At 37.8% G+C, this 12,026-nt stretch overlaps 1 pseudogene across 1 annotated transcript in view; it reads right to left on the reverse strand.

The window, feature by feature from the left end:
- Window positions 1-12,026, reverse strand: part of LOC309643660 (olfactory receptor 10J1-like) — a 460,112-nt pseudogene that overhangs the window by 381,494 nt on the left and 66,592 nt on the right. The window lies entirely within an intron of this gene.

A 12,026-nucleotide genomic window follows, 5' to 3' on the forward strand; every position in this document is an offset into this window, starting at 1 on the left:
ATGGCAAAATTGTTGTTTAATGGGTATAGAGTTTCACTTTTGCAAGATGAAAAGAGTTCTGGAGATTGGCTGTACAACAATGTAAATGTACTTAACACTGTTGAATTATGTACAGGTGTACCCCAAAGATATTGTGTGTTTGGTTTCAGACCACTGTGAGCAAATATTGCAATAAAGCAAGTCACATGATTTTTTTTTGGTTTCCCAGTGCATATAAGAGTTATGTTTACTGTACTGTAGTCTACTGTATACAATAGCATTATATCTTAAAAAAAAACAGTGTACATACATTAATTTAAATATAATGTTATTGAGAAATGGTGCTAATTAGACTTGCTGCATACGGGGTGGCCACAAACCTGTAATTTGTAAAAACACAATATCTTCCAAGTGCAACAAAGTGCAGCACAATAAAATGAGATATGCCTGTATTTAAAAATGGTTAAAATGGTAAATTTTATAGTATGTGTATTTTAACACAATTAAACAAAGCAAAACTGTTCTCATATTCAAAGCTTCACAAGTTTTGCAACACAAAGACCCTCATCAACAACTCTTTGGGAAGAACTATTCAGTAAGAAAAGAAATGTTGGTAGCCAAAAGAAAAGTAAGGGTAAGCAAATGTCTTCATTAGATGTCTTACAAATAAGTAAAGCCAGAACAAAAGAGAAGAAAACAAGAAGTATGTCAACATGGTAGGTTTGGAGGTTGGGGGACCAGAGGATATGAGAATTCTCTAAGACACTTGTCCTTAAAACGAAGATAAACACTTTTTTTTTTTTAAAGATTGATTGATTGATTGATTGCTATGTTGGGTCTTCGTTTCTGTGCTAGGGCTTCCTCTAGTTGCGGCAAGCGGGGGCCACTCTTCATCACGGTGTGTGGGCCTCTCACTATCGTGGCCTCTCTTGTTTCAGAGCACAGGCTCCAGACGTGCAGGCTCAGTAGTTGTGGCCCACGGGCCCAGCTGCTCCGTGGCATGTGGGATCTTCACAGACCAGGGCTCGAACCCGTGTCCCCTGCATTGGCAGGCAGATTCTCAACCACTGCGCCACCACGGAAGCCCAAGAAGATAAATGCTTTTAAAGAAACTTGACAAGAAAGGAGAAGAAAAAAAGCATAGAATAAGTGTTACAAATTTTAATAAACTCTGATGGAAGAATTAAGTTAAAATATATACATAAAGTAGGTACATAAATGGACAAGAGACAAATTTTTTCAATTTGGATTAAAAATAAATCTAGCTATATGTTGTTGACAAAATAAACATATAGCACAGTCACTTAAAAGTTGAATAACTAGATATAATAGTGTAGCTTTAAATAGATTTTTAGAAAAAATTTCAGTACAGATAGAGTTTCACTACATAATGACAACATATTCAACCCCTGAGAAAATATAATTTATGTATTTACATTATATATATATGTGTGTATATATATATATATATACACACATATACAAAACTTGTTATTACTTTACATTGCTCAATATGTCAACATATAGTAATTTTTCTTTCCCTTTATTTACATAGTATATATACTTGTATTTACAGGTATCCTCTGCTTTCCAAAAGTTCACATCATGCCACTTCACTTTTACCAAAGACCTACATTAGTGCGGTAATGGCTTTTTTTGTAAAAGTGAAAATCCTCTTTGGATTTTTTTCAGTTAGCAAAAAAGGTACTAATATAGGTCTTTGGTAAAAGTGCAGTGGTGAAAGGCAAACTTTTGGAAAGTGGGAGATGGTCTTTGCTTTACGCCATTTTGGCTTATGAAAGGTTTCATAGCAACACTCTCAGATAGTGGGGGAAACCTGTATATATGTAAACTATATAAAAATATATGGAAGAATTCAAAAGAACTACAATGAGAAATTGACAAAACTACCATTACAGCTGGAGATTTCATCATATCTCTCTCAATTGTTGAAACAACAAGGCTAAAAAAAATAGTTATGATTAAGATTCAGAAGATTGACTAACACAGTTAACAACTTAAGAAACTTTACTTGACCTATGATGTTTTGAATCCAACATTTATAACCTCTTCTCAAGCGCAACTTAAATAATTAGAAAATATTTATCATGTAAAAATGGCCAGTTTTACTAGTACCTACACACAGTCAGTAAGTGTCTAGCACATAGTAGGTGCTTAATAAATACTGGATGAATGAACTAATGAATGAATCAGTGATCTCCTGTTATTCAGGAGTAGGAAATACTGGGAAATAATTTGAAAAGGAGAGAGGCAACTTGTATACGGTGCAGGGATTCTGGTATCCAGCAGACAACTCCTAATCAAATTCATCCTAAACAATACTACTTATTCATAGAAAGATGCCTTTTCCATCTCTCCCACCATCATGTTTACAAACACATTCTGGTCTGCTTGCCCTTTATTAGAAGAAGAGTTCAAATCCTCAAAGATAACTAAGTCTGAGTAAGTGTCTGAAGTGGTTCTGACCACTTTTAAGCAGCTTGGTCTATGAGTGGTTGCAGGGCTTTTGAAGGGACACTGTGACTACAGAACTAAGACTGGGATTTCAGCTCTTTGTTGAATTCCTCTTGTGGATTGAGGAGTCATCTCCTTGGTTCTATTAGGTATTAGACATGTAACTATAATGCTAATAATAATAGCAATCAACAAAGTTAGATTTTATTCTTGTAGCACTTAACTGGTGCCTCATTTCTGCTTCTTTGAGGGGATTGTTGAAAGTCAGCAACTGAAGTAGCACACGGTTTAATCCTTACAGAGGTAGATGGCAAGTGCCAATGGCAAGTGCCAATTTGTAGTTGACAATTCCAACATAAATTATCTTAATTCTCCAACAACCTAAAAGATAGGTGTTATTAACAATTTCAGTTTTGCAAATGAGGCAAAAAGGGGTTATCTAAATTGCACTACATTTTACAACTGCTGATTTGTGATTGTGATTTTACAACTGCTGATTCAAACCCAGGGATTTCTTACCACATGTTCTTTATGTTATTACCAACACTGAAAATTGCACTTGTGGTTCTGATTTTTTGGTACTGCCTGAGAGTCATAGTGCCATATATGTGTCTATAGGTATGTAGACAAGCAGAGAAGTGCAGACAGGAAGATGGTTAGAATTGCTTTATTTTTTTCTAAAAGAAAATGATAGGATTTTCTTTTTTTTCCCAAAAAGGAAATGAGAGCTTAAAAAATGTTCTGAAAGTGCAAGGAAGTGTGGTAACACCTTCCTTTGTTTGAACCTAGACGGTATACACCCCTCTTTTGTTGGGGCGGGGTGTCTCTTGGGGCATATATTTATCTTAATCTCATATTCCTTACTTCTCCCTTTACCTCCTTTACACTCAATAAACCTTTTTTTTTTTTAGCAGAAGTGAGGCTACTACACTCTTGTTTCTTTTTTTTTTTTAATTTTTGGATTTATTTATTTATTTATGGCTGTGTTGGGTCTTCGCTTCTGTGCGAGGGCTTTCTCTAGTTGCGGCAAGCGGGGGCCACTCTTCATCGTGGTGCGCGGGCCTCTCACTATCGTGGCCTCTCTTGTTGCGGAGCACAGGCTCCAGACGCGCAGGTACAGTAGTTGTGGCTCACGGGCCTAGTTGCTCCACGGCATGTGGGATCTTCCCAGACCAGGGCTCGAACCCGTGTCCCCTGCATTGGCAGGCAGATTCTCAACCACTGCGTCACCAGGGAAGCCCTACACTCTTGTTTTTTGATGCTGTTACCGGGGCTTTCAGAACGAAACCCACATCACAGCTCAAAGAAACCATGTAATTCATGAAGTCCAATCTCCATATTTTATACAATAAAAGTAGTACAGGTCAAAAAAAAAAAAAAAGTATATATGTCAGGGAAGGTGTGTGACCCACTTTGAGTCAGAAGTAGTTTGTGGCAGAGCCTTGGTTAAAACTCAGGCCTCCTGACTTCCACTCTACCTCCACAGTGCCTCCTATGAATGTAGGGAACAGATGCCCTTATGCATGGTTCAGGCAAAGCTGGGAGGCTGGTGTCTCCCATAGGCCTGGAGAAAGGGCTCCTAGGAGCACCATATCTTAGAGCTGCTTTTTTTGACATCCTGCTCTGCATTCTCACATTCCCAATTAGTAGTCATTGAGGGAGGCAAGAGGAGACAACTGAGGCCTCCCCAAAGCTCCCTGCTCCTCAACTCAGGCAGGGAGAGGCCTCTGCAGAGAAACTGCTGATTATCACTAAAGTTGAGGCTCTGCTTCATTAAGCAGGAGCATCCCCTCCTGGGAATAGTTCCCTGGCCTCACCCTCTGGCTTTCCCAGCTCCACTAAACAGCTTGTTTGCCTTCTCATTAGCAAACTTGTTAGCATGTGCTCTGTTCCCGAGTTGCTCAGAAGAAAAATTTTGTGGGAAGATTTCCTTAGCTGGATAGTCTGTCTCTCATGCTTCCCTGTGGGATACCTCCATAACCAGGTCCTTCAAACAAGCTGTGTGTGGCAGTGATAATTCAGCGGTGGCCCCAAGGCTCCTCTGCTTGACCAAAGGGAAGTAGAAGGAAAAGCCTAGGCTGGCTAAGGGTATGGAAGTTCACTACAACCGCCTGAGATCTAACTGAGAAGGAAGGGAATAACTGACTTGTGTTGGACCCACTGCTCAAAGATTTCCAGGCTCATTTGTGTTGTTGGTCCTCTGAGCAGAGGTGCCCTGCTGTCTGGACTCCTCTGCACATACAGAATTCCTACAGACCCCACATATTGGTACAGCTCTTTCATATTCACCAAGCACTCTCACACTGCAGCAGTGCCTCCCCACTGAGGCAAGGAAGGACAGGATAAATGTTATTATTCTCCATTTTTTAAATAGGGGCCTGAGGCCTACCTTGTACAGAGACTGACCTCACTGTTTTGGTGGATTTCTAGCCCTTATTAGTTAAGATCAGGTGAAATGACATTCGAAATTGCTTAACATTTCAGCCCATTTAGACTAACCATCAGTAATTTAATTTGATACCTATATATTTACCACCAACAAATTAGTAGTAATAGCAGTAATACTATCTATTGAGTGTCCACAATAATGGGTATATAAACTTATACTGTATGAGGAAACTGAGGCTCAGAAAGGCTATGTGACTAGTTTAGGATCATAGCAAAAATGATGTATCTAGTGATCATGCCTAGGTGAGGGGAGGGGGAGGAGAAAATGTTATATAAACACTAATATAGGACAGGTAGGGAGATGGGTTCAATAATTACTAACAGATGGAAAGGAAGGCATACAAGGGGAATAAATGGGAGGTGCAATTAGAGATAGTAGATTCAGAAAATGTTACAGATCACCATTACCCTGATTTTACCTTCCCTGACCTGTGGCATCTGGATCTACCAAAAGACTCGTCCTTAGTCTCTTAAAGTACAGTACCCAGTTTCTGTCTGCAACAGCAGAAAGAGAAGATTCATTAGTATGTCAGGAATCTCAGATCCTCTTCCAATTTCCCCATTTGCTCTGCCTCTCACCATTGGTAGGAGTTTTTAGTTAAGTTATGCCATCATCCAGCCCTGGGTTCCTGGACCTTAATCTGTATGCTGAGGCACTAGTCTTGTTGACTCTTTTGTTGAGTGCACAGATTTATACTACCTGTTCAGAATGCACCCTTGTCTATGTCTGCCACAGGTAGGCAGGTGTCCTGGAATGAGGAATACTCTTTCCTTCTTTATGTTAGTTCAGCAATTGCTGTGTAACCCTAGCACGAAGCAGATGCAGCATTCTTGAAATATCAAAGAAAACACCAGGAAATCATCTGATCTCATATTTTCAAACAAACATACAGCATTAGAACCATAATACATAAAATAGATGAGTACAAAGAAGAAAACAGATTGAAATAGAAAGTAGAAATGGGAACCCAAAGCCCTGGCCACTCCCTGTGCCCTCTTTTCTACCCTGGCTCCTCAACCAATTCCTCTGCTGAGATGATTCAGTTTCGCCTTCACACTTTTTCAGATGAGAGAACTGAGGGCCAAGGAGGTGACATGAACTACCAAAGATGCACAGCTTATTAGGGACTAATACAAGACCAGAGTTTGGCAGAGACAGGTCACTGTATGGGTCATGAATATTCTTTATGAGAATGTTTTTAATTGTTCTTATGCAAAAATGAAATTAGAAATGTTCCTGGACGTGGATTCAACCCCAGATCCACTCCAGTGGGCTGGGTGACCTTGGCAAGGCTTCCTCAGCCTCATTCTCTCTCTTTGCCAAATGAGAGTAAGAAGTGGGTGACTGAGCACATTCCTTTCTGCTTAGGGAGTTATTATTCCACAATTGCAACACTTGTAAAGAAAGCAAGATCCAAACTCCACCTGGAGGAGTAAGATATGAATAAACAGAATATAGAGGAAATAGTGTTGGTCCAAATCCCAGTTTTGTTGCTGTTTGGCTATATGATTCCAAATAAAAAAAAACTTAACCTCTGTCTGAGCAACCTCATATTTAAAAGTTTCCTCATATTTAAAAGCAAATTATTTATAATTATCTCTACTACACAGTCCTATAAAGATTAAAGGAAACGAAACATGTAAAGTGATCAATACTTAAATGTTCCTGAAGCTTGAGGTACTCCATAAATAATAAAATCTTTATTATTCTAGAGGCAGGGCTGTGTATTGGCCAGAGAAGGGATTTTGAAGACTGGTACCTGGATTCAATCATCATCTCTACCACTTTCTTTCTGCACAACCTTGAACAATTCACTTAATCTTCCTGTTTTCCATCTGTAAGATGTTCCTTCATCTGTAAAATGGGGACAGCAGTAAAACCTCATTCAAAGAATTCTTTTGAGGATTAAATTATTTTATACACATAAAACATATAGAATAATTAACACTACATATGAGATAGTCATTATTACTTCAAATTTGTCACATAAATTTTTTCAAGGAGAATTTCTTCCCTTAGACATGCCTGATTTTACACATATCTCACACTTTTGTCACATCTGTGGGCCAGTAGAATTGATAATACTCCAAACTGAACATCTTCCTTGGGCTTAGGTGTTCAAAATCACCCTAGACATCCTGTGTGTTTCTCCTTGCCCTTGTGAAATTTATACTATCCCTTAATGCATGGCTTTGGGGCCCTTATCCTCTTCTTACTCTTTCTGTTCTCCTACACTGTGGTTATCTCAGCTTGTCTTTATTGGGGTGGTCATGGGGTTAGCAAATTACTATTCAGTCAGCACATTCCCAGGTGGCTGTCCAAAAGAATCACTGACAATTTCTTGGGTCACATTAATCAATACTGCGTAGTGAGCTTGAGGACTTATAATCCTATTGTGGAGACATCTTACAACTCAAGGTAGCATATATTTCACCAGTGATTTCTGGTATGGAGCCTGGTGTATTCTTTCATTTATGAATAAGTGAACAAAATAATGAATGAAAGAATAGACTTCTAAGGATCAAATGAGATGACAGAGATTGTGTCCTTTCTATAACCCCACCAGGAGTCACTACTCTTTTTTAGATCAACTCAGTGCTTCAAACTCATCTTACTCTTTACTTCACAATCTTTTGTTCTCTAAACCTTCTGAGGTCCTTCCCTTCAGACCTTCCTTAGGGCAGAACTTCCCAACAAACATAGGTATTAGGTGAGCTGAGTTGCCCATCTCCCTCTACCTTACCCTTTGAGTGATAAGATAGAGCCTGAGGAAATTACAGACTCTGGACAGTTTGCATTTAAGCAGACTTTATTAACACTTTTTAAAATTTGCTAAGATGTGAAAAGAAGTCGGAAGCAATGTATGAATGTGACACGCTGGGGTGGATCCCTCAGGGTCACCTTTTCCTTTTTCCATGTTGACAGCAGTTTATCACTCTAGAAGAAGTTATATATATAATATCAACTCTGATTGCAAATTCTGCAGTAGTATCAAAGTTAACATTCTATCACATAGGATGCATATTCAGTTTATCATCAAAGTAAAGCCCAAATGTTTTTAAGAATAAAGCAGGGCACTATTAATAATTATCCTGGGACAACAGGTATTAACGAGAACTCACTTGAGCAAACCAGGATGTATGATTACACTATGCCACTGTATTGACATATATTTTGAGAATAAACACATTGGTTTCAATAGATAATATACCTACATTATTAAAAAATCAAAATAATTCATAAAAAGGTATATGTAAAAGAGTATTTCTCCAACCCAGGCCCACTGGTCCCGTGCCAGCCCTACTCCCCACAATACGAAACAACTTTCATCAGTGTTTCCTACAACAGTGTGGTGTTTCTTTATGTAAAAACAAGTAAATATGAGTATTCTTATAAGCCCCATGGAGACCATTTCCTATCACTGTAGAAAGTGCTTTCTCATTTTGATAAACAGTTCCACGGTGTTCCATTGTGTGTTTAATTTAACCAGTTCCCTACTGAAAGGCTCATGTGTTGTTCCAGTCTCACTATTACAAACAGAACTATAATGAATAACCCTGTGTATACATCATTTCATATACATATCTTCAAGATGAATTCCTAGAAGTAGGATTGCTGGGCACAAGTGAATGTGTAGCTTGTGTAAAGATTGCTCAACCTTCCTCCAAATTTATTTTGCTATTTTGTACTCCTATGAGCAATGTATGAAATTGTCTGTTTCCCTGCAGTTTTCCCAATAAAGCATGTTTTTAAACTTCTGGATCTCTGTAAGTCTGAAGGCGATAAAAGTATTTCAATGCAGTTTAAAGTTGCATGTATCATTATTAGTTAAGATGAATATCTTTTCATGTATTTAAGTGCCCTTATTGTTTTATAAATGCCTATTTGGGGATTGATCACCCACACTCCAAATTAAGTATCTTGAGGAAAGGGATTATGATTTATGCATCTTATACTTTGCTCAGTAAGAGGTGTGTGAAATAGGAAGCATTTAATAAATATATTTCGTGAATGAATAACAGAATCACTGGTTTCCCCTCTCCACACACTATTTAAGCTGCCTTTGGTAACACCTTTTCTAACCTTTGGATCATTACATTTTTTCTCTTGGAAAACAATATTCCATATAAATATATACATAATATAGAATATATAGATAAATAAAAATTCTAAATCACTTATAAAATTATTTTAAAACAACTATTCATCTATTCCTTTCTAATAATTTCCTGTAATATAGGCTTTTTTTCAAATGTTAGTAATCATTGTACAATGTTGACACTTGAGATAATGTTTTCTTCTCTTAACACTCTAATAGACATTCTTTGTTGCCTCTTTTGCTAAATCATGAATTTCTTAATGGAAGCATCAGACCTTGTTCTTTTCTTTTGCTCCATTTCTAATACAGAATAAGTGTTAATTGAGCATGTTTTACTGGTGGGGGATGACATGAGAGGAAAATAAACAATTTGCTTAGCTAAGCAAGACCTAAACTTGAAATGCTTCAACTTTTATTTTCCCTCTTCATGCTACTTTCAGGTCAAACACCTCATTCCTTATTCATTTACAGTGCTAAATATTTTGAATATATATTTTGCATTGATTTTGGTTTGTGTTTGAGCTTCTTATGAACACATATTTGTATTACATTGATTGCTTTCTGAAGGCAAATGCACAGCCATTATATACTCGTTTGGTGCAAGCCAGGATTATATACAATTGAACACTGAAAAGCATGGGTGAAGTCTGTCCCAGAATCTGCCTTATAGATCCATAAACAAGGCTACAAACTGGGGTGTTTTGGTATTCGGGAATGTGAGGGATGTAGCAATTTCATCAAATGGTAGTTGCAACTATTTATCCTGGAGAACTGTCAGGCGTTTCACTTGAAGTGGAATCTATGCACAAGGTTAGAAAATACGGAACAAGAACCTCTAAATGCCCAAGCATCTGAAAAAAATTTTACTCAAGGACAGATTCTTCCAATCTTGAGGTTACATTATTTTCTAAAGCAAAACTCTCAAAAACAAATATCACACTTTTCTGTTGTTAAAACAACTCCAGCTCTCACAGGAAGATTTTCCTGGCTGATTTGAGGAGATTTAATGGTTTCTCTTAGGTTTACGTGGTCTATCTGCAAATATTCCATGATTAATGTTCTGATAGCCAATTTAATTTTGTTTTTATCTTGTCCTCTGCCTCTGATTCCTAAATGTGAAACCACATTTGCATCGGCCAATGGTGCAAATCTACTATTCTCCAGTGGATTAATTCTTTCAATCTGTTACTTATATGACCATTATATCCATGCAGTCCATGCTTATGTATAATGCCCAGTCAAGGTCAGAATTTGTATGCTGATTGCAGGACTTTTATCAAGATGATGCTGATGGTAATAAAAATGACAATGATGATGGAAAACTGAATAAGCGTTATGTAGACGTTCCATATAATTATAATGGCAGTGGTGGTATAAATGATGATAGCGAGTAGCAATACTGGTGGTTGTGTTGGTTTAGAATAGTATTTGGCACACGGTAAATATTCAATAATGATTGAATCAATGAATAAATGATAGTGGACATGGAGAAGGTAGTGGTGGTGATGATTGTCACGGGGATGAAGAGAGTCAAAGCAGAAGTGATGGTGCCGCTGATGTTTATAGTGTAGTAGGTTAGTAGTGGACAAATTGATGATTTACTCTTCCTAGGTCACCTAGCTCTTATTACTGGAGTTGAGTGGAAATGAAACTGAGCAGTCTCCATGCAACGCAGTTTTCAAGAAGATGAAACTCACTTCTGGGGCACTCAGTGTGTTATTCTATTTGTGTACATAAGATTATGCAAGATGGGTTGTCTCTTTCTATAGAAAGCTATATGGAATTTTCACAAAGTTCTAGTGGCCTAGAAAGACAATGTCCCTGAGACTTGATCCCAGAGCTCAACAATCAGGGTTGCAGAGTTGAGAAAAGTCATTTAAGAAATAGAGCTACTCTGCTTCACTTTCCTGTGCCCAATATCCTGCCCCACAGGAACCCCTACCGAGAGCTAGTTACACGCAGCAATACCATTGAACGCATGGTAAGCATCCCCTGGGAGACCAGCATCTCCAGGAACATGAGATATAAGTAGAGAAGTGTTTTGGGGTCAAAGGATGCTGAGGAAGATATAACAAGTCCTAATTTCATCCAAACAGGTAATGGTTTTGGATGGTGCATCAGAGATAAGAGATGCTGAAGAAGAGGAGTAGGGGAGCACTTTGACATTTCCTAGGTGAGGTCTGTTAGGCTATGAGAGGAAAATGCTAGGAACCATGATGTTAATGTCCCCCACAGCCCAGAAACATTTTCAGTGATTTTAGGGAACTATAAATTATCTGTGTTGTAAGAGTTTTAGAAAACATCTATTCAAACATTTTCGTGTTAGAGAAAAAGAAGTTGAGGTTATGCAAGAAGTTGCTTAGCCGACAGTGCACTGCCAGTTAGTGACAGAGCAAGTTCTCAAAGCCAAATCCCTGACTTAAAGGAAGACTTTTTCTTTTTTAAATACTATAGAACTTCTTGCTTGGGTGTTCTGACTTCATGGTTTTCCTCCTTGAGAATTCCCAGTGCATTTCTCCTTTGGAGATCATCTTTCAAAGGAATGAAACTCTTAAGTGAGTTATCGTCAGGCACCATGGACATGAGACTTCAGGGACTATTCTCAGAAATTCTGTGTTTCTTTTATTTCCCTTCTATTTTTTTTTTTCTACTCCTTAGAAAACTAGTCTATAAACTCTAGAGGGGATTCCTGAAAGAGGCCTCAGCAGTCAGTTTTAGGGGATAATTTTTCTCTCTTCTCCAGAGCTCTATATTGCTGTTTTTTAATCATTAAAAACTATAAGAAGGATAGAGGTAAGGATTTTCTTATCTCTTCAGTTTCCTTTATATATATGTACACAAAAAATTGAAGTATAGTTGATTTATGATATTGTGTTAGTTTCGGCACACAAAGTGTGTACTGTACAGCAAAGTGATTCAGTTATAGATACATATATATATTCAGTTTTAGATTTAAATATACCTTACATAAAGGTATATTTCTTAAAGTTTGTAATCTTAAGGTACTAAGAGAATTGGCCCTCA

Source organism: Balaenoptera physalus, assembly GCF_965194825.1.
Source record: "Balaenoptera physalus genome assembly, chromosome: 1".
Lineage (NCBI taxonomy): Eukaryota > Metazoa > Chordata > Mammalia > Artiodactyla > Balaenopteridae > Balaenoptera > Balaenoptera physalus.